The sequence below is a fragment of the Mastigoproctus giganteus genome, chromosome 4, assembly GCF_048544385.1.
Source record: "Mastigoproctus giganteus isolate SK-2022 chromosome 4, ASM4854438v1, whole genome shotgun sequence".
Lineage (NCBI taxonomy): Eukaryota > Metazoa > Arthropoda > Arachnida > Uropygi > Thelyphonidae > Mastigoproctus > Mastigoproctus giganteus.
In genome coordinates this window covers 113,925,403-113,949,942 of record NC_143578.1, presented here as the reverse complement: position 1 = coordinate 113,949,942, position 24,540 = coordinate 113,925,403, and the positions used below count along the sequence as shown (strand labels likewise).

General features: G+C 38.5%; 1 protein-coding gene across 2 annotated transcripts in view; it reads right to left on the bottom strand.

Annotated features, from left to right (window-relative positions):
- LOC150087002 (latrophilin Cirl-like) overlaps positions 1–23,213 on the bottom strand; it is a 180,819-nt gene extending 157,606 nt beyond the window's left edge. For both annotated transcript variants that reach the window (XM_090372894.1, XM_090372895.1), the window contains exon 1: positions 22,715–23,213. The gene's annotated coding sequence lies outside the window, so the exon portion shown is untranslated. The remainder of the gene's footprint in view (positions 1–22,714) is intronic.
- Positions 23,214–24,540: the final 1,327 nt, after the last annotated feature.

Genomic DNA, 24,540 nt, shown 5'->3' with positions numbered 1-24,540 from the left:
AAGCCTTGGCCAGCCTAATTTTTTGGATCTCAATCCCGGGAGAGAATCTGTTGGGTGAACTGAAAAGCCCACATCACTTGAGAAATTGAAAACAGTTTCATTACATGAATGATCGAATATCTCTCGAGCCACTAACTTTTCAGCATCTTGTTGACAAAGCGACGGGTCAGTGATTCGGATCCACAGTGGTCTAACATACCGTTAACTCATGGTCATGTCGAGGCTGTGTACTTCGTGCTAGGGAACCACAGATAGTTCAGTTGCATATTACGACTGCAATGAAAGCCATGCCATTGTTTTTCGTGTCTCTTTTGGTGGAAAAGTTTAAAAGAAATAAATTTTAGATAATCAAAATGACGTGAAAAATGTAAGATACCAGGAATAAAAGGAAATACGTTTCAGAAAAACAAACATCAGAGATTAAAACGATATATGTCGTTACACGCAGGCTCGGGGGCTAAGCGTCCCATAACTACAAATGATAACGAACTCCATTCTGTCATTCAGTCGACATTTTTAAGTCTGACAGTCGTTTACTTCATAATGAAATGAATGTGCAAAAGCGTGATTCTGGTCTTCTGCTGGACGAGTCTCGTTCTCCCGAGCCCCTTACCGTTTATTATCGAAATTATTGAGAGGGTGCCAACTAACCGCTGTCGCCAACCATCCCGTTCTCCCATGTGTATTTATGACGCAATAACCTGTTTCATGGGTTCCCAAATACTAAAGATCTATTTTTATAACCTACACTTGGTTTTAAAGCCACTCCCTGGCGTAGGAGTTGGGTAAATAAATGCACTACCGAATTTCTTGCGCACTTATTTCATTGCTGTGGGGGAGGAGAAGAGTTGGCAAATCTCTAGAGGCAAGATTGGAACGGACGCGAGGAAAGATCACTGTCACAAAAAACTGCTACTGTGACAGGACAAGCGGAGATAACACTCCCACCACGGAATTGGATGCTATACACAAGCGGCCAGTGCTCACTCCACATGACACGAAGCGCGAGCAGCAGTTGGCAACAGAGATGGTCCAAATGCATCCGCCATTCTAGAGTACTGTTTCTTGAAGGCCTGAATTCTTACTGTCTTTCAAATGAGGATGGCTAGGTTTGGGGGTGTTTCGGAATGTCACATTGAAAGGCTACTGCTGAGTAAGTTCATCTGCTGATCATGGTGTGCGAGTTATTCTGAACTTCTGAAGATTTTCATAAGCACAAGAGGTAGATAACATCAACGCTTCCCTTTGAAATATTCATTGGTGTCCAATCGCACCAACTAGCTGTTTTTAGTTCAGTCTTTAAAATTCAAAGACGAATTGGTAACCTGACCGTTTTTACTATATCTGAGCGACATAAAAGAAAGCCAAATATAAGAACCACTTAGCCCTACTTTGGGAGATGACTGTAATCACTAATGAACTCAATTGGAACATTTGTGGTGTGTCGCTGATCTCAAACAAATAGATTTGTTTTTTTGGGAATCTTAATATTCGCCAGTTTTTCACCAGACATGTGTTGTGGGCCTCTTTCTTTCCATGAGCAATCATGGAACCACCTTCCACAGCGTTTGTGGATCCATCTCCTACTGATTTTTTTTTTTTTTTTTTTCAAATCTCCCATCTTTATCTGCGTTCTGAAGATGTGGGGTCTCCTCTCGCGTTTTAGAGCATAAAGGGCCCCCGTAGCCGAGTGGTCAGGAGATGGAGTGAAGTAGTACACGCTCTTTGAGTAACCGGGGTTCAAGCCGCTGACTGCTAAATAAATTCGATCTGCCCACACGCACTGGACCAGTGTGGTAGATTATGGTTCATTTTCCTCAAGATGAATCTTTGAAGAAGCTTCCATCCTGCAGTGGATTGATAATGGTTGCATTTTACCTTTACCCCTACCCTTCTTAATGTAGTAATGAAATACAGTACACTATTTAGAAACTGCTCGCCTAAGGACCTGCTGTGAAGCTCCCAAAATATCATTGACATCCCAACATTTCAAGTAGAAAGAAAACGAATATTTCTTTAGGGAGTATTAGACTTTGGTTTGTCACAGACTTCTCCCTTTCGTATTTAAAAAAGACAAGTAGTGTGCGTAAACGAAAGGGAATGTTCAAGTCTATGACAGATGTTACTAACTTGAAGAAATAAATTAAATTTTAAGGATGGAGCGTGGAGGATAACAATAAATGCTTGAGGAGAAAACGCGAACTCAATCAGAAGACATATTTGACAACACGAGTTTTGTAAAACTGAAGTGGAATAATCTAGAAATGGCAAAGGTCAGAGTAAAAATTCATCTGGAAATGTTGGATTCAGTGCAGGGCGGAGAGGGGATTCACTTTGGTAACCTTTCCAACGCTACATTCCACAAAACAGGGGGATGAGCAAGTATCGAGGGTGTGGATTCATTTTAAAGGTCAAAAGGGCGTAGAAAGTTAGCTAGTTGCCGATCCGAGAGCGTCCTTTGTCGAGCTGAATGGCTCGTGTGGCAAGTGGTTAATACCCCCGTTTAACAGTAGCGCGCATAAAGCGCAACCAAAACTTGCCTCGAAAGGCACACACACACACAAACGTGAATATTACACGGCCACACAATGAAGTGCTGCCATTTCCCTCCCTGCAACTCCTCGCTGTCAATTAAAATACTTTGGAAACTTTTCACCCTCTCTGGTGAGTGTCGTACAATGGGAGGCAGGTCATTAGGTGAGATTTCGACTCTCTGTAAAAGGGGGGAGATAAATCATTCACAGCGACCAGCGAAAACACACGCTCGCTGCACGAGACTACGAGACATTCTGTGTCGCATAATCTAGTGCAGCTGTGTCGGTAACAACAGGACCAGATGTGTTCACCCACTTCCTACACATCCACTTTCACAATAAGGGCAGACACGTGGTGAGTGAGGGAATGTATTGATTTCTTTCAAACTCGACGATGTCCTTACCAGGAGGCGCAAAAGAAAAGTCCGAGTAATATTAAGACAGAACGAAAACGATGAATCAAAACTCCATTCGGCTCTCTTCGACTTTTAAAATTGAAAGCCGTCGCGTACCCCCTTCGTAATGATACGCCGCTTTCATTAGCGTCCGCGTGGCTCGTGCAAATGATCGCGGGGTAAATTGGGAGGCAGCGAAACACAAAGGGAGAACACACAGGCTGGAATGTGAAGAGCCATTTAGCGAGTTTTATTAAACGAACAACTTGGAATCTCTGAGCATCCCCTGCAAATCGAACACAAACAAATGAACTTTCGGTTGACTGTTTTAAAAGCTGAAACTGAATCTTCTCTTTGAAAACCCTGAACTTGCGAAGTTCTAAAGAGTTCTGGGATCACCATTACTTGATGAACTTTGATTTCTAAATTTTTTAGGGACTTTTTAGGCATCATTTTCACAACTTTGTTAAATGAAGAAGAAATGTGTAAATTTATCTTTTAACCAGAGTACATGGAAGATTTAAAGAATCTCCAGAGTACTGAAGATCTGTATCAAATGATATGGGGTGTAATTGAGCATCAAAGTAATCCAGACCATCATTGTATTGTGTCTTCTAATTTGGGCAAAAGGGCCCCCTACTTGATGACTTATACACTTACAACGCCTTAGGGGGTTGTAAGTGTACAAGTCCTTTGCAGTTCGATTCCTTCCTCTGACTATGAGATACTCTATGTGCTTCACTATCTTCTTTCTCGTTGATTTATCCAACTTTATAAAGGATTCTCAATACAGTTTAATCAAGATGTATCGAAAGCTGAATTAAAAAGTGGATTAAATCTACACGGAGGTGTTCACAGAAAGCAAAAACCACCTGGATTCCAAACAAGCGTGGATTGACTTCTAACTCTCGCTGGAAAGAATGGCAAAAAAATCTCTCGAAATAGTGGATCCAAAAGCGAAAACCGAATATAAATAAAAGCTCAAGAAGGGGTTCTTCGCCTTGCGACTTACTGCATAAATATGCCCTTATAGAAACGCGAAAAATGAAACCCCCTACGAAAGAAATGAAAAAGGGAAAAAATTTTTATTAATTTTTCCATTATTAACATTCGCTTTTAATACTGAAGTTTAGCATAACAATAAAAATGAGTGGAAGTTGCAGCTCATTTTCATAGCAAGAGAAACCGGCTGGGTGGAATATTGCAGCTGCTGACGTCAGGAACTCATTTCACGTAGATGGCAGAGAGAGAGAAATCACCATTTTCATTCCCACTTCACGGCCACAAATTCCTTTATTATTAATATTAATGCCAAACCTGAACAAATTCCTTTGTTCTTCGACGCGCCTGCGCAATGAGGGGGAAAAACGACGTACGAGTTAGTTGGAATCAAAGGCTTTTTTTTCCTTCTACTTTATCTGATGAAAATTCCTCGTGCCGGGTTTAATTTAGCAAGTGCCACGTGCCTGCCATCACTCTGTTGAATCGGATTGCGCTAATTTTTCTGGATTCCGACCGTAATCTTCTTAATGCAATTCAAATACGGCGAAGGCCACAAAGGGTCGCACTAAATCTTTCCCGTCCCTTAATTAAAAATGCGCAATTACTGCTCATTTGCATAAACTCTGATAAATATATTGCAACCAATCAGTGTGGAACCTCGAAGGAATCTTCCCAACTCCAGTGGACTCTTCAGACGACGACGAAGGGCATAAGGGGAGGAGGAGGGGAGTTGTGAACGAACTTCCGAAGCGTCCGCCGATGAAAGATTGAAACTCAATCGCCTAAAAGCTGCCACATTCTGTCCTTCAATGACCTTTTTTTGTTTGTTTATTTGTAGATGCAAAACACTTGAAGATAATTGACCAAATAAAAATGATTCACGCAGATGGATGATGTGAGGCTAGAACCCAGTGAGTAAACACCCCCGTCCTGACTTAAGAAACCAAATAGATGGCGCTACTTACCTGAAATTGTGTACAGTACTCGGAATGTCACGACTTCTCTTGAACCGAGTTCCGGGAGAAAAAGGAACAAACAAAAAAGAAAAATACGAAGAAAGACAAGTTGAAAGAAAGAAGGGAAAAAAGCCACAGGAAATGCGATCCATAGTTATGTAAAGGGATGATAAATAGGCACAAAGAGAACGCAGCCAGGGAGATAAATGATACCGAGAAGATAAAGAGAGAGAAGGGCAGTAAGAAAATAGAAACCAGGTTCTTAGTGATATGTTGTAGCGAGACAGCCACGTAAGACTGATGTTAATTGAAAGACTGCACTGAAATTCCGAGCTTCAGTTTCGTACAAGATTAGAAATCCCGATAAGAAATATAATGATAGGACAGGCAGTGGGTGGAGATATAATTAGAATGGACACAGACGCGAGGGTCGTCACGACTTACCCTGGGCTTTGGCTAATCAATCTAAGAGCGAACTTCTCCTTTTGTAGTACCCGAAGTGGGTTCTGTGGTTTTCCAATTATGCAAATCTTTTATTAACATCTAAATTCATAAAATATTCCTCCCTGTCTCGAAGGAAGATATTAATGATGCTTTTGTACGAGAACATCATTTATAGTACGCTCACATAATGAGGTAAAGTACCAGTACATGAAACAGGAGTTATTTGCTTGTAAATAAATAAATAAATATGCGCAGAAGCTGAGGAGAAACTATTTTTCCCAATACTGGGACATTTCTCCATTGTCTTTCTTGGCAGTACTTTGTTAACCAGATTCTGTTCCTTGTTCCATGTGATTTTAACCCCTCCCCCATCAACCCCCCACACACACCTGTCTCCAAATTCTCCAAACAAATCGCAGCCGTTATGTTGAACAAAAGAAAACATCTCCCCCCCTGAAGAAAGTGTAAATTTCACTTCCAAATAACCGCGCACAGGTTCGTTCCTCCTCCTGCACGCGCCCAAGGAGTATCCAGATGTCAGTTTCTCCCACATCTCTCTGTTTTTGTGTATGTTCGTCTCTTCTGAAGCATCCTTGAAAGCAAGAAAATTGTCTAATATATATATATATATATATTTCTTGAAGAATTCTCCTTCTCCTCGAAAACACTTCTGTTGGAGCTTGGAGTAAGAACACAACTCAATAAAAAATGCAATAAACCTAGAGGGCAAAGTGCTTCCCTAGTACCACCAGAAGTCGGAAAGATAAGACTAGAAATAAACGGAACATTTACTCTGTGTATTCACAGTTGTTCTCGAAAAGTGATAAAATGTCCATCGATCAATAATTCTGTCGATCAACAAACTTTCCATTCGCAAAACATGTAAAGGGATTTTCTTTTTTTTATTGCAGCTTGAACAGAAGTGTTTGAATTTTCGATAAAAACATAAACACCGATACAAAGTATGCTGAAAACTAATCTGATTTACAATCGCATTAGATGAAAACAAAACCTGCATTGTTTTCGCGTGCAGAGAATACACAATTGACATGCACGTGTTTCCTTTACTGTTTTCCTGACCCCATTTTATTACCAAATAAGCAAATGGCGCACGGACATCCAAGCACACCCTGTTCATATTCGCTTCCACTGGCAATTCGACACGCTTTATGACCTTTACTTCCCGATTTCTTCACGTTAGACCAGAAACAGATTAGTAAAGTGCGTGTCTCGTGTCATGCAACTCCACGCTCAACAATTGAATAATTGTTGAGCATGAAGTTGCATGACGCGAGACAATTGAATAATTGTTGAGCATGAAGTTGCATGACGCGAGACAATTGAATAATTGTTGAGCATGAAGATGAGAATAATGGAGAAATAACAATGGATACAAGTAGTGGCCAATCATTCCAAGCATCACAAAATGGCGTATAACTGCAGACGATTAAGCGTAGATCGTCCAATTTTTTTTTAGTTAGCCCATATCTCGATAGATGGCGTTATACGTGACCAAAGAGGCTTCGTATCGGCTATTTTAAATGTCTTCGGCATAAAATACGCGCCTTCTTACGCTTATTTATTTCTGGCTTCAAAGTTTGTTTAATAAAAACTTTGAAAAATTAAATCGCCACTCAAGTAATGGCTGCCACACGAAGCAAATAGTGGAGTTCTACCCAAAGCAAAAAAATAAGAACAGGACTTTGTTTCCGAGGCAGAAGATAAACTGAATAAAAAATCTCTGCAGCTTATATTTTATTCATGGCTACCTCCCCAACACCTGTGAGAAAAATATTGAAGGGAGGGAGGATTGCAACAATATCGAGTTCAACTGTTCTGAAGATAACGGCTCAAGTAATCGAAGCAAAAAAAGCACATGACAAGTGCTAACGCGAGGAACCCCTTACCCCCCTTTCTCTCAGAGTGAGAATTAAAGGATCGTGCGCATTAATGGTGCATGCCTTTTTTTTGTGTGTGAGGCTGTACCGAAGAAGAAATCTAATCTGGTGTGTGGCGTGTATCAACTGTTCCTTATTTTCTATCAGACAGCGGAATTACAAATTTCCCTTTTCTGCGATGTATAAAAATGGGATAAGTCGTCAAAACCAATCGATACGATGCACGGGAGAGTTTATTAAATCACATGAGATGAAAGCAGTAATGCATACATATTCAGAAGTCTTAGAGGGCTAACAAGCCGGTTTATCAAAAAAAAGAGTCCCACTGAGATAACTCAAAAGGTAAATGTGGATATTCGAGATGTTCCTTTCGAGGTGGATGAAAAAAAAAATCGGTAATTTTTCTTCTTTTACATTTGCACGGATTGTCTCTCGAATTTCGTTATTATACTGCGAACATATTCGATTTTTAACTTATTTTAAAATACTTTTAAGTTGCTATAAAATAAAAAAGAGGGCGCTGTTTCCTCATTCGTCTAATACACGGACGCATTTCCATATGGCATAAAGAAAACATCGTTCTTTCTATACTAATGACCTTAATATAGTTCTAATCAAGTTCAAATTAATAAATTCCCCTCATCCTTTGATCCTCATCTAAAGGTAAAACTAACCAACTTTTCTGTGTATTGACCATTTCTGCAAATCCCTTGACACAATACTAAATATATCCTCACGGCACTTTCCCTCCCTAAATTCGATAGTCTCAAGATCCTCAACCTTTTGATCCTCATACTTTAGATCCTCATCTAAAGGTAAAACTTACCAACTCTTCTGATGAGATTATAAGAATCTTCAGTAACCTTGCTATCAACAAACCTTCCTGTTCTGTGGCGTTTCCCTAGCTTTGATTGCTGTTTTGTGTCTCTCTTTTACATCCTCTTTTTCCACTGGTGTTTTATTTTCTTCAAGAAAATTTGCCAAACTCCAGCTTATTTTGATGAAGGGTTAAAAAAAAATCCATCATCCAATTATCGCCCTGTTGCCATTACCTTAGCACTTTCTAAAATAATGGAGAAAGCCATTAACTGACAACTTTTACATTATCTAAACCCTTCGTCTGATTAATGATTGCTAATATCGATTTTGTCAGTTTCTTTCCACTGGTTTTCTGGCTTACGTCACTCATCTGTGGTGCAATTAGTTGGAAAAGTTTGGAGAAACTTAAACTGTTGCTCTAGACATTTCAAAGATATATGATCAGGTTTGACATTAAAGCCTTGTAAATAAGTGCCCACCCTGTAATCCATCTTGTCTTCTTTCACTTTGCTATTACCTTTAGCACATCAATGGCCTTTTTCCATTCACTGGAAATCCAATCTACAATTTTTAGATGGCAGTACGCTGAGGTCATTCCATATAATAAAGCCTGCCTCCTAGAACGTCCACAGAAGGTTAATCTTCAGTAAGAAACAGATGATTCATTTAACTTCAGTCGTTTTATAACCGAATTGCATCATAGTGCAAAAAGTTAGCTTCACTTATCTTCAATACCACTTCGATTTCTCTCAATGAATTAATCTCAAGTTTCAACCATTCTTGACACAAGTACAAGACAAATATTGTTTCCTGTCATCAACGATTGAATATTGTTTTCACATCTGGAGAAGTTCCCCAAATCTCTCTCAAACTCCTAGACTCTGTCGAAAAGAGGAAAGCCAGGTTAATTAATGACCCATCCGTTACACTTCACTCCATTCCTTATCGCGCATACTTTCAGCTTCTTCTGCATGCGTATTCTGTAAACATTTCCATGAGTACCAATGGCATCTGAATTCCACCCTTTCCAAACCAGTCCGAATATGTGCCATCTTTATCAAAACAAAATAAAAAAATAGCAATTTCAATATTCACCTTCTTTCTCCAGAATACAGAAGCGAACCAAGTAGTTCTGTACTCCTGCGATGATCAAAGAACGTCACAAGAACTTGCCCTATCCATCCAATACAGGCTTAAAATAGCTGTCTCATAACCACAGCGACCTTCCACATTTTTCCCTCCAGAATCGTCAACGAAATAACTTTTCTTTTTTGTTTTCCAAGAATTTTCAGAGACTCACTCCATGAGTGCAATATATTAATAGACGTTTGAACTGTTAACGCCCACCTCCCCGAAGAATGCGACAAGAAGGAATGATCAATGATTGTCCTTAATAGGAGATAAACACTTATCTACTCGAAATAGTATAGCGCATTCACGTTTTAAAAGATACATTACCCTTTGGGTAAAATACTAAATCCCTTTAATAGCATCATTCAATCTTGGAAATCATTCTTGCGCAAAACGATAGTAAATAAATAATCTTATTATCTTATAGATATCAACACATTTCACCTAGCAAGTACACTATCCCACGCTGAAAAGTGCGAAAAATATCCCAGCTTGTACGCTAATTATGAATTAAGAACTACTGACCAATCAGCTTCACTTTTCACCAATCATCTCACATGAGTCTCTCAGTACTTATTCGATTTCAGTTTTTCTTTTTTAGATATTCGATCATTACTTTTTTTTTTCAGTGGAAAGCATTTACAGCCTCGGGGGTTCATTCTCCTGATAGGAAGGTCTCGAATTCCGTGCATTTATTACACCGGGACAAGCCCTAAAGACATAATAGCATCCTCAGGTTGCTGTCAACCTGTCCTGTCTGTTCGATACTACTCATTAATTTTTGGGAAATAAATTTAATAGCATTCTAAGGAACACATCGAATTATAAACGCTGTAGCAGGTAAGGGAGGTTACCGACCCTTGAGAAAGCCATATAGAGAGACTGCTTCGAGAAAAACAAAGAAAGAAAGAGGGCGAAAAAGTGTTCATGTCTATCAAGAATAGATATGAATGCTTTTTTTGCTTACAAGATCTTACAAGAACTATGGAGTTTAAATTTCTATGAGCGCGTCTTAATATTTTGGCCATTTCATGAAAATATTACTTGTGGTGTTTGACTCATTGTGGTCTTTAAAATGGTGGCGTAGCATTTCGCAGATTGCACAGTTTCAGATTGTTGCCTTTGATCAGTATATGTATATAGTTTGAACTTTAAAACTGTGGTCTTTGACTCGCTGTGGCCTTTGTTAAAGTGCAGCCCTTAAAATTACAGCCTTTAACATTTGGCTTTTAAAATGGGTCATTTAGCGTGTTTATGGGCTTTAAGATGTTTATGGCTTTAAAATTGTGGGCTTTAACATGTTTCTGGCTTATAAAATCATGAGCATGTTGTGGCCTTTAAAATCATGAGCACGTTGTGGCCTTTAAAATCGTTGGTTTAAACTGTTATGGCCTTTAAAATCGGGATTTAAGCTGTTATGGCCTTTTAAACCATGGGGTTAATCTGTTATAACCTTTAAAATCATGAATTTACCATGTTGTGGCCATTAAAATCATGGCGTCTGATATGTTATGCTTGTGGGCTTTAAATTCATGGGTTTATCCTGTTGTGGCCTTTAAAATCATAGATTTACCTGTTGTGGCCTTTAAAATCATGATTTTAATCTATTTTGACCTTTAAAATCATAATTTACCGTGTTGTGGCCTTTAAAATCATGGCTTCTATTATGATGAACTTATCCTGTTTTGGCCTTTAAAACCATGGGTTTACCATGTTGTGACCTTTGAAATCGTGGCCTTTAACAAATAACATTTTCCTCATTATTTTGAGGACTCCTTATTTTGACTGCCTGATGAATAAAGAACTCAGAATAAGGAACTTTTATAGGCTTTTTTTACAAATCGTTCTCTGGGGAGGTTTTCTTTTTTAACTCCAAAAACTCGGGTTCTTCATCCAGGAAAACAGAAAACTGGAATATACTAACCAGTCTTAATTGCCTTTGTACAAATTCAGATAAAGTCAACTGGCAATTTGGTAGCTTTTAAAACTTAAGATGACACGTGCATTCATTGTATTCAGAAAATATACATTTACGTTGATAGAAATGGACGGAAAGAACGGTTTCCCATTCCACTTTTTATTGCGAAACCCATTTTATTGCGGTAATAAGCAAACTCTCACTTATTCTAGAAATAATGTGAGGTCTTTGAGAAAAATGCTTTAAACAAACCAAGACTGGAAATCCCAGCTTCGTTCAATAATGCAAATTAAGACAAAATCATCACTCAATGGCGTTTCTCATTACTCTTGAGGAGAGTAGAGAAAGGAGAAATCACTATCCGAACTCTCGAAGGGTAAAAAAATGCGAAAGAAAAAAAAAAAAAAAGAAAGCCAAGAAAAGGATTCTAATAAACAACAACTCTTTCTGGGGATCACATTAGCCAGCTTAATTCTCCTTCGATAAGCCACCCGGCTAACATCCACGCGCACAGTGAAGAGCCGGAGAGAAGCACTTTCGTATCGGAACTCATTATGCGTCTTTCATTAATCAGCGCTGTCATTCAGCAGTCCCATTTTGTCTATAAATGGAAGACGCAAAGGATTTACTAGGGGGTGTACATTAATTTTGTGAAGACTTAATATTTCTTTAATGTCATTTTAAAGACTCCAGCTGTCCATAAGTTAAAAGTTGTTTACTTGTAGGGGAACACGGGACGGCAACACGCATTAGCCTTTCAATTGAAGTAATAGGGTTGTGCTTGCAGGTCAGGAGGAACGAGGAAATGAGTTTTAGTCGCAAGGTCATCTCTAAATTACGGGGACGAGAGACGCAACTCTGGATATTAATCGATGGCAAAAGAAGACTAGATGAGGATGTTTGGAATTAGGGCAGTTTGAGAAGGGCTTTTTTTTTATGTGGACTGGAGATAATTGGATGGTTCCGTTTTACTGAGGAATTATTGACGTTTGATTGTTCATAGATGGTGATGTTAATTGGTAGATTAATAAGGTGGGATGCCGCGCTGTTCCCACTTACGAACTTAGTTTGATTAAAACGTATTTGTTCTACGCTGTGTTATCTCTCTCTCTCTCTCTCTCTCGGTTATTCCGAACACGTTTCCATGGTAACGTGCCCTTTTCTGTGGTCTGTTTTGTATGCAGACGGTTTTCTAGTTAATGCAAACGGCCGATATATTGTGTATTCGTGTGTCTGCCTAATATCGAAGGAAAAAAGGCCGTACATTGAACCCGCAGTATCGGTTCTTTATCTATTAACCGGGAAGAAAAACTAATTTGATTATACAAGTGGAGGAGAAGGATGAAATTGTGCGTATTCATCAGCAGGCCCAGCTTCTTCCCCTCGTTTGAGGAGGGGGGGTGATGAGTTGTTTGGAGCTACGAAAAGCGTCTGTCCTTTCTCATAATACAAAGAGATCTTAAGAGTGCGAACAACTTATTTGTTTAGCTAAAAAATGTGATGTATTTGAAGAAATTACAAACTTTTTTCAGCTTGCCTTATACCGTATTTGAAACCAAAGATTGGGATTATTATTTCTTCTTCAATTAATGACAATAATCATCCAGATTAATTGTCAAAAGGATATTAGAAGTATAGCAAAAGGCGTACACTGACGGCTACCTCAAAACCATCCCTCTAATGAAGGTAAACTGCAATCCACGATGGAAGCCTCCATCCTGGATTGACAATGTTGAGGAAGATGGATGATAATCTGCTGGTCCAGTGCGAGTTGGCAGATCGACCGTATTTAGCAGTTAGGAGCTTGAACCCAGGTCTACTCAAAGAGCGTGTACTACTGCATCCACACTCTTGACCACTCGGCTACGGCTGCCATTGACTTGCAACTACCACAGCAAAAATGAGGCTCCCCTAACTTGAGGCATCCACAGACATTCCAAAATTGGTTTCATATACACTGAAATCTTTATATATCAATATTGATAAACATTTATACGCATTATGATATACGATTTCATCTGCAGCGCCTAAAACAGAGAAAGAAATATTTATCAGCAATAAAAAAGAAAAAATCCAGAGTAAGGACAGATCCAATCATCAGTTACACTCCTTGTATATAAAACTATACTTTTCTTTATCGTATCTAAACTGAGTGTAGAATTTTTACAGACAGAGCGGGGGTGAAATTGTATTGCCATGGGAACGTATGGAGATCAAATAGCCATAGTAGGACTTTGTTCTCTGATGCGCTACCAATATTTCGCATCAGAAGACAGCCCGCTGAAAAACAGGCGTTTGGCAGTATAAATTCATGGGTCTGCATCCGTTTGCTTGTGCGCGCATGAGCACTTTTAACTTTGGGAACGTCAGTGGAAAATTCTAGTTTTAACAACCGAAAAAAAAAAGGAAAAAATCTAAAATTACTCGGAGGCCGTTACACTTTAATATCCTTACCCGCGCGCGCGCTTCCAGTACACTATCTGGTTAACGTCGCTGTTAGAGAGGAGTTTACACGTAGGATTTCTTTATTCCGTTTCCAAGTTTCTCTTAAGGTTTTAATTCGAAGTCATACATCTTTTTGAGTGACAAACTTTTCCAACTTTTGACAGACGATACACACAAACCTAATCCCAATGTCGGGAAATATTGATTGCCACCAACGTCTTCGCCGTCTAAACTTACCGTTTCTCCCTCCCCAATTTCCCATCTCTCACCAAACTCGGAAAGTTTGGTATCATTCGCGCAAAAGTGCAGTTGCAAGATATGGATCAGAATTTCATTCACGGTTTCCAACTAGAAATCCTACTCTATTAACTGCAAGAACAACACACTGGGGAGAGAAAGAGAGCGAGAGGGGGAATGTGAGAAGGGAGGAGGGGTGGTTTTTTTTTCCTATTTTGTAATAAGAAATCTTTTCTGAGTTTTCTTGTGTTATTTCTATCGCTCTGATACTAACGTGATTCAAAGGAATGTTTCTCTGAAAATCATAGGGACCTTAGACACAATTCGTGGTTGAAGGAAATAAATATTTCAACTCTTAGATCAGGCTTTCCCTTCCCAACATGTTCCTTCTGATCACAACGTGTTTATGAGGTACTTTATTTTTCTGTAAATGGTTAAAAACTACTGATTCACTTCAAAAATTAAAATTAAAATTAATAAACTTGAAAATCAGAAATATTCCTAAATGTGGATTTTGAAAAACGTTTCTCTATATCAAATATTAACTTGTCTGCTGAAGAAAAATGTGATGTTCTTCAATTTATTTACAATAAAAACAAAAAGGGTTGAAACGATACTGGGGTCTTTAGAGTTCCGTTATATTAATGTACAGAAATGTATGCTCATTTCTGTACATTATAAAGTGGTGGACAATTCCATTTAGATCCAATAGGAGGCGTATGGATATCTATCGGGTTGTCTGATTCCCTAAAATCTTCCCTTTCCAGTTTATTAACTGGAAAGGGAAGATTTGATACACCGAAAGCCACCATTCTTAAGCGAAGAAACCATGAAACCGAATAAGTGGGCCACGTTTTGGAAAAAAAGCCTATATAAGTTCTTCATATCATTGACGGGATCCGAACACTGCACTCTTATACGCGATGGGAGGATGGTGATTATAACCATGCTACCTGCGAAGAATGCTGAGGAAGAAGTGGCAGGAGTACTGCTGTGAAGAGAAAGCCTGATAGCACACCTGCTTGTGGAATGCCGACATCCACTTCAACAAAGAATGGGATTAAGTGAAGTACACGTCTTGGGAGTAGAGATTTCAGGAAGACCAGTATGCCTTTCTTTGATGTTATAGTAGTTCTCAGCGAGATCAAGTGTAGAGATATGTACGCTGTTTAAAGCTGCAAGTTCTCTATTTTTTGAAATACTTCTAGAACCTAGTTTCGGAGAAACAACATGTTAGTAATTGATGATCTCCCTTTTATGGGCATACCGGAAATGAGCACGTTGAAAATTCCAGTTTGTAAGGTAAGGTAATCTAGATATAAGAATTTTTCCAGTAACTTAAGCAAACAAGATTACGTTGCAATTAGTTGAAATTGTAGAAAGTTACTTATGACTTAAGAAGAGGCTGAATGTTGTAACGGTTCCAGGATTGTGAAAATGTGGGCTGGTTGGAATACACTTAAAAATATGATGTAGGGTATTCACAACGGATGTGCTTATCAACTCCGCAATGAAATAGTGGCATAGTGTTTTATGGAAGGCACCACCTGTGGTTTCCCACATCTGCGCCATGGTACTATGTGAAGAAGTATAGAATCACTGTAAAAGCCAGAAAAGTATAATGTCTGATTTGTGTCAGAGTAGTGCTATGTTCTCTGGCTGCTTGGCCGCAGGGCCCCTAGTGGGACCCTGCGTTGCCTGCCACCACCACTGGGAGATAAGCCAGGCACTGAATTGTAGTATAAAATTACTTTCTATGCACATGAACCGTATGTTATTAATGGTATTTTTCGGTTGCCTTCTACAAATGTGAAACCTTCGCCAGACAACCAGAGTGCTGCGCTTTATCTGGAACAGTGAGAAGAAGGCATTACTGGCGATGTATCTAGAAACGTTTGCCAACTGTTCCTCCGGATTGAAGAAATGGGAGCTTGCTGGAAGATTCTTAGGTAATCTTACCTCTGTGGTAGAGTTTCTATATGTATAAATGCACAGTATCTAAGATACTCGATCAGTACTTATTGTGGGACAACCATCGCTGGTGATCTGCATGATCCATTACGATTGTAACTGCCCTTCCAGTCCATGTAGAAAAGGAGTGGGTTCGAGTTATGTCAAGAAGGGGAAGAATTTGTATCGGATTTTTTCACACAATAGGCAGGCAGTCAATTTCGAACGGTGGTTGCATGGTTTTAGCTCTTCCTGGTCATCACTTTTAATAATTACATCTTCACTTAAACTTAATTATGGTTTCAGCTAGGAAAGGTAAATACAATCGGACGTCACTGTGTGTCGTGACTGACCGAAGAATTGCCACTGATAATTCACCTGTAGATTATACCCTTTTCCTTGTACTCGCTGTGGCACGTATGCAGAACTTTCTCCAGCTGATGGCGAAGAATCGCTGTCAGTTGAGGATGTTTTTTAATGAAAACTACAAACTAAGTTGTATTATAACCTATAGTACTAGATGTATTATAAGCTAAACTACAGGCCTGACCTAACCGAATGGTCAAGACTACGAGTGCAGTAGTCCACACTATTTGAATGGACAGGGGTTCAAGCCTGTGACTTCTAAATACGATTAACAATTTGTATTGATTTATTTATTGTAAATTCCACTGACCTGGTGGTCGTACCGGAGTATAAACAAGAAAATTTTTTTACTTAGTATTGTACATGGGCTGAAGGCTGAGAAGATAAAAAAAGAAACTTGTTGACATTAGAATTAAATTTCTGTAGATTGTAATTTTCAAGAAATACGTACGGAGGAAGGTTGTTCCACAAACCGGAAGTTGAATGAATAAATGAGGAAGAAGAAATGATGGTTCTATGAGTTTTAAGTCGGACAATAAAAGGATGTTGTTTGATTGGGGCATGTGTTCGAACTGGTTTGAAAGAGAGAGAGCGGAAATATACGAAGCCAATTCAGAAGAACAGTGCCCATGGGTGTATCTGTAGAAGAGGCATGCAGCAGAAACAGTACGTCTATGAGACAGCGAGTGGAGAGACTCTGGTAGAGAGGAGTCATTAATTAACCTAACTGCCCTCTTCTGAATGGAATCTAGTCTGAGAGAGGTTTTGGGGGCACTGATTGGGGCAAGGATTGAAATTAATTAAGTAATCTTCGCCCCATTGGAAAATTACCCATAGATCAGCATTTAAGGAATTGGCAGTGGATATTCGAGAAGTTGCAGCTGATTGAGCAGAGTTTCTCAAACTGGAAAGTGGAATGCAATGTGGTATCATCGGCAAAACTGTGGATAACATTTCCGATCAATGGAAGAAGGTCATTAATATACAAGAGGAAAAGAGTGGGAGAAAGAAATGACCCTTTGGGAACACCAGCATTAGTGGAAACGTCAGAAGACAAAGAACCATCTACCATCACCTGCGGGGAGCAGTCAGAGAGAACACTGGATTCCCAAATTGTAATTGGGTAACTAGCTTTCTCTGTACAAACCTTCTCCAGCACAAGTAACAGTTGGCAAATTATAAGATGGAAGGTTATTTAGAAGACCTTTATATCAAACACGATCAAAATCATTTGAAATGTCAAGAGGAACTGCTTGAGCTTCACCAAACTTTTCCATTTGTCCACAGATGAGTAACATAAGCCAGAATATCACCACTGGATCGACACTTACGGAATCCATTCTGGCGATCATTGATCAGATCGAAGGTTTCTAGATAGCTTAAGAATTGGCGATTGATTGATTTCGCCATTACTTTAGAAAGAGTAGAAGTAAATGCAATGGCACGATAATTGGATGGGAGGGATATGAGAAAATTTCCAAGCACACAGGTTTTGAGAACAAGTTGAGAAACACCATCAGGACCTGGAGCTTTCTTAGCATCGAGATTGTTCAAAATCCTTCCGACATCCTTTTGACGAAAGTCCGTAGGAGGCATTGAATTGAATGTACTGGGAATTGTAAGAGGTGGTTTACCAAGATTATCAATATACGAGTTGAAAGAAAAGTAAGTTGCTAGTAGGTCAGCTTTATCTTTGGCTGAAGTGACATTAGAACCATGTGGTTTTGATAGATGTGGGAATAGAGATGGGCAAAAGTTGCGGCCAATCGCTTTGGCAAAGAGACCAGAATTCCCGACTACCTTTTGAACAAGAAGCAAGTATACTACTCTTAGTCTGTTCGAAATCTAGTTTGGACTGATTAATAACTGCTTTACAATTGTTGCAGGCCTGGATATTTAGAAAAATGAACCTGGAGATTTGGATACAAGCCAATTACAATATGCAACATTCTTCTCTTGAACAGCCTTAGCAGATTTATTGGAAAACCAAGGTCAAGATAAATGACGAGATTTTAAGGTGGAGTGTGAAATCAAGGATTTTATCCTTACAAGAATAATTTCACTGACACGATTTGAGCAAACGTTGCCAGCATCAGAAGATTTGAAACAGTAATCCGACCAAGGAAAAGAAGAAAAGAAATCTCGCAGGTCATCCCATTTTGCATTCTCGTAATGCCCAAAAATATGAGGTTGAGAATGTCCACAAGAGAAATACTCCATTGGAGAAGAGACCATCACCAAGTTGTGATCTGAGGTGACTAGAGGACGACTCATCTCGACCGTGTACTTAGAAGCGCTCTTTGTGAGAAAAAGATTATGTTTGTTGGCTGCGTGGTTAGGATTGTCTGGTATTCTGACAAGTAAGTGAACAATCTGTGCACTGTCATTCGTAATTGCAAAAGCCTCAGCATTTCGATCAGCTGGGTCCGTGTGACTAGAAAATTGAAGCCAGCTAGAGTTGTTAACATTAAAATCACCAAGGAAAATTACCTCACTGTTAGGAAAGTTGGACGGGAGGAATTCGTTTCAAACAGTTCTAAGTGATTACTGGAGTTGGGAAAACAATAGAAGCAACAGCTGAATTTGACAGAATGTGGTAGGGAGATTTTAACTCAGAGAAGATCGAAAAGAGGAGTTTCCAAATCATTAATTCTCTGACAGGGAATATCTGAATAGACATATGCACAAGTACCACTTTTGAAACGAAAGTAATCATAATGCGAATAATTCGTACAACTCAGATGAGCAGTGGTTGAATCAACCGATAACTGGGATTCTCTCAGAAAAAGTACATGACGTTTTGCAGACTCTTAAGTGGAAGCGAGCATCATTGGGAAATACATCTATCACACGGAAATATTCTCGAGAGAATATTTTAGTAGAGTGCGCTGACCTTAAATTGAAACTTGTACTTTTAGAAAAGTCTTAGTCTCTGTTGTTGTAGGACTTTAACGACTTTAGATCGTATTGCGTCAATGTATGTTATGTCTTTAGAGATCTGTGTTCAATTTGCGTGTTATGAGATTAGTAAATCCCAAAATAACTAGTGGAATGGGGGAGGAACACCACTCCCTCCACCTGAGGTCGGCTAAGTACAACCTGGATTGAAGAGGACATTAGAAATTTCTCTGTTCGATTCCCTCATAGGTAGGAATCGAACCCAGACCTCTCCAAACGAGTGACAGACAAGTGGCGAGACCATTATACTGTCACAGAGGACTTGAGTCTCTGATTACAGTAGTTGATACCCTAAAGAAAAATCGAATATTGAGAGCTCGACAGAAACTGAAGTGTCTAATTCTATTCTGGTAGACGCTTTACCGAATCCATCCCCAACGCTGGATCTTTCAGTGTAGAATACTCTGTTTCCGCAGGAGGTAGGTCGTCTTACTGGGGAATTCGATTGTAACGGAAACCGGAAATATAATCTGTAATAAGGACAGATGGAACAGAACCACAGTATGTCTGCAAGGTGCGAAATTTGATGATGAAGTTTGATAACGCGATTGATCAGCTATTAGTTTTTAAGGCTGATAATGTCGTTTTTCCATAAACTGAATAATATTTCTTATAAATAAAATAAAGAATAAATAAATCTAAGGGTTCTCCGATTTATTTTATGTTTTTTTTTTTTTTTTAACCTCAAAAAAAAAAAAAAAAAAAAAAAAAATCTCGCAGTTATCGCGTAGATCCTAAAATCACTGCTATTTGGAAATTTTCCGATTTTTTTTCTCTCTTATTTTACAACCGAAAGCTTATAAATGGTCCACTGACCTTTGCCTTTTGCTGACCCTACTGACTATCGTAATTAATTAGATCAAGAATACCCGAAGGAATTTTCAAGCGATTTAAACACAGGCACAAGTTTCATCGATCACATTTCGCTATCAATCTTGAAGATTGTTCTGAATGAATTATAAATAATTCTGGTATTTCCCGCTTAATATGTGCCGGTGACAATTTATAAAAGAATATAAAACAGCAGCCAGTCTGCAGTACATTCTTCAGTAAACATTTTGAAAAAAAAAAAAAAAACAGCAGAAAACAGCGAGCAGATTCAAGAAATCCCATCTCTTAAAAAAAAAAAAAAAAAAAAAGTAACAAAAAACAATCCATCTCTTCGGCTTATTTAATAAAACTAAAATAATGCATCAGAAGACTTTCCATATACTATTTATCCACTGCGAAATGAGTTCTGTTCCAAAAATAAGTTTTTTATAAACTACAAATAATCTTCTTAAAAAAAAAAAAAAAAAAAAAAAAAGAAGAAACAGTCTTTGTATAGCGCCTGCATGCATTATTCATTCTTAAAATCTCTAGAGAATATTTCGAGGCAGACATCCCTAATAAATAATAGCAGTGCAACAATGAGAAATTATTTAACAATCGGGAACGCCAAGAGTTTAAATAAACTTCATCGTAAACACGAGAAATTAATCTCCGACGCAAATAAATAAAAATGAAATTCTATCACTGCAACAATGAAAATTAATGCAAACGTTAGTCCGCCAACAATGAAACATTCAGTTAATGCCGCGCCATTCATTCAATGGGTGACAAAAGTTACACAACAATACATATCTAACAATGGAAATCCATCCTATTGTTCAACTATAGCGACAATAAAATTAGACGCGTGAAAACAGAACGGTGGCGCCCTCTTTAACCGATTCTTTCCTTGGCGATTTATTCGGAGAAATTTCGGGAAAAAAGTTTCGTAAGAGACGGATTTTTTTCTTTTCTTTTTTTCCCTCGAACCCCTATTTGGTAATCCGGCAATATTGTGCAGATATTGCATTTTAACATAATATGGTGGCAGTGCAATGACAGATCTATTATCACGATCTAGGGCATTCTATTGAGCTGCTATCGCCGTTTCCTTTTTGCTGTTGATTTATTCTTTGTAATAACCGCGCTCCTGACTTTCATGCATACAGTTTATGGGCCGCGATTCTGAACGATCTCCTCAGGATAAGAATTCTATGGCACTTGCTTCAACAGGATATCTGCGCAGCTTATCGGTGATGGGGAAAATGCATCCAGTGCCTTCTTGGAGAAAGCTGCCCGAAGAAACGAAAAGAAAAAGAGTCGGCAAAGTCGCACTTGATTAAAATAACATGCATCAACGTCCACCTCTTTGGAGCAGGTCGGAAAATGCATTAAAAATACGCACAGTCCGGATGGAAAGAATGCATCTTCTAAAGCTCAGGACAATAGAAAGTCAAAGTTTAGTTAGAGACATAATTCAAAAAAAAAAAAAAAGAAAAAAAAAGCATTATTTTTACATTTAAAACCCTTACCTATGCTCTTTTGTTTATTTTGTGGCGATGTCCTTTTGTTTAAAGTAATTTCGAAGCTGAATATGCATCCCACGTGTACCAGATCATGCGCACGCAAAATATAATTCAGTATAATCACTCAAATTTCTAACAATGAAACCTCGCGTGAAAAGCATGTACCACTCGCGAGAGTGCCAATTCAGTGGAGTAAAAAATCATTGTTGCACGTGATGAGTGGCTGCTTTATGAGAAATAATTAAAATTGAGTGGCACGTAAAAGTATAAAATTTATCGATAATTTTACCATCAGAAACGAATTTTGGCGACAAAAGCCATCAGCAAAGTTTTCAGATTATAATTTTAAGCTTTATGGACTTGAAATGTTTTCAAACATTGTTACAGATACAAAGAAGGTAGTAAAACTACAGTTATTTGATATTTAAATGTTAACTCTCCATAAATGTACTCTAAAATTGTGTTTTTGTACTTCTGCGGTATAAATTTTCCACTCGCAATTCAGAGTCAGTCGCTGTTAGACCATTTGAGAAAAACAGTGATGCTAAAAGAAAAGTCTGAAGTTTAGGAAATTAAGTATTATCGAAAAAGAAAACTGAACTCTTGTTTGTTGTAAATTAAGAGTCTGGCAAAGATTAAGTGTTCTCAGCGTTTTTAATTTGAACACCAGCTGTCGAAAAAAAATGCCATTTTTCGAAATCTAAAAACTGGTACTCATAATTTTCGCGTACCACTTCGCAACGATGTATGTACCACCAGGCTACGTGTACCTGTTTGCAAATCTCATCGAAATTGGAGAAACTTTGATAGATGTTTCGTACATCGTACCAAGTTAGTCCATTGCCGACAAGATTTGCAGAGTTCAAGCGATTTTTCGCCCTAAAACCCAGGTTTTCCATCCCGAAAAGCAATCTAGTCCACCAAAGAACGTGCTCGATTTATCGACACAATATACAACTGGTACGCGATTCCCATTTTTTTGGAATTAAAATCGCTCTTTGGAATTAAATTCATTATCTAACGTATTTCCAATTCTTCTTCCAAAAAGGAAGAATTATTAAATGACATTATGACACGTTTTTTGTCATTCTTTCACTTCCATTTTCGATTGGGAACTTTCGTTTTTTTATTAAGACTTACTCAAAAGGCTTAGAAATGAATCAGCCCGAAATAAAACTGATCATCTAGTGACGGATTGAAAGCAGTTTCGATTCGTTCCTATATACCTTCCTTTGGCAGTTTGCTTAACCACTGAAGGAATCGCAATGAGGATGGGGAAGCCTTAAACAACTATCATTAGCAATCAGAGAGTGATGCCTACATACCTGGAAGAGTTTGAGTCTGATGGAGACAATATGGTTGGTCGACTCAAGGCGTTTTCTTCTGGCTGTCGGCTGGTTGGAAAAAAAGGTTAACTGCACTTTGTTTCCTGGAACTTCCACCTGGAGAAAAAGTCTGCTAACACTTAGAAAACTACGAAAACAAACCACTAAATATCCGATCTAACGAATCATTGAAAGCAAGTTTGACAGAAGCCTGTGGCGTCCACAGAAAAGCGCGCACCTCTCCGACTCATGCTTTTACGACCTGTAGAGTGCTCCGTACCCGACTATTATACTCCCGACGACCAGGCGGCTTGATGATGGTGGGGTTGGTAGGACGACAGTTTCTTGCGAATGCAGCAACTTCTGAGAGCATCCCTCCCCTTTCTTTCCAGAAGATGCTCTGTTCGTGCGTGGCCAGCTGGTCGGGCATCAAACTGAGAGCCGCACTCGCTCTTGTCACGGCTACCAACTGTTTTCCCCACCTCTCTGACGGCGCGCGACCTTAAACAAGACTCAAAGCCGCGTGAGTCGGCGTTCCCTTGCGCGCAAGTTGATGCTTATTCGGTTAACGGACAAGGGGGAAAATCGTATGAACGCCAACGCCATCTACTAGAGATTGTAGACTCTAAGTGACTGTTATTTCTTTTTTCTTTAGAGAGAAAAGAAGAATATGGATGGGGGAAGGGGGAGGGGGGTTGGAGAAACGTAATTTAACGGTTTAACGGATGGCGATGTGGGATGAAGTGCTTATTCCCAAGTTGAGGGTTATCAGTTGTGCAGTCTGCGGTAATCACATGACAGATCTTCAAAGTGCAAATTACTGATTGTGTTTGGTGACAAGAATTTTTATTTTTTGAAGGAAAAATATGCAATAAACTGTCGCAGATTCTCTGAAATATCCAAGTTTCTAATAAAAATTTAATTTCGATTATTATTAAAACCGAATTAAACGAAAGGTTTCAGTGTCAGGTTCTGAGGATGTTGAAACCGATTTCTCTAACTCTCTGATGGCACGTGACCTTTAACAAGACGCGAAGAGAAGGTAATGTTGCGCTTCATAAATCACGTGGGCTTGCTGTTATCTCTAAGTTATACTCTTTAAGCAATTTAATTTTTTATTAATTTAGTCCGAAGTTTTTTAATAAAATAAACGCTTGACAAATATTCTATATTTTCATTATACCTGAAATAAATTAAATAAAATAATTGTTATTTAATTATTTGATTTAAATAATAATTTAAATAATAAATAATTATAAAATTAATTATCGAATAAAATCTCATAATTTATTAATAATTAATAGTTAAAAATAAAATTTATCGAAATGAAATTATTTATAATACATTTTAAATAGTTTTATTGAAAATAAGTTGTTATAAAATATAACTTTAAATTTTTACTTTATACGCTCTTAGACTGATTGAAATCCAGTCTACTGTAGTTCATTGACAATCTCCCCAAATTTCCATCCCAAATTTATCAGGATCAAAGATACTGCTCCTGCATCAGGATCAGCATCTTTGATCCTGATGCAACACTGATAAAAGTTTCATTCATCTTTAATCTTGTCTAAATAAATAAATCTTTATTTGTCCTACCAAATATAAAATATTGGTAACTGACAAATTCCCTTCACTCTCAGGGATTTCTTGCTTCTTAAGGCAGATGGCGGGATGTGCCACTCACGAAGCTGCCAGAAGCATGGTGATGATATCGTGCCAGTCATCATTTTCATTGTGTTTATTAATCGTTTTCAGGCAATGATATCTGGTAAACGCTGAAGTTTAAGCTGTTCAGCAGGCTGGTGGTCCTTAACTGTCGATGA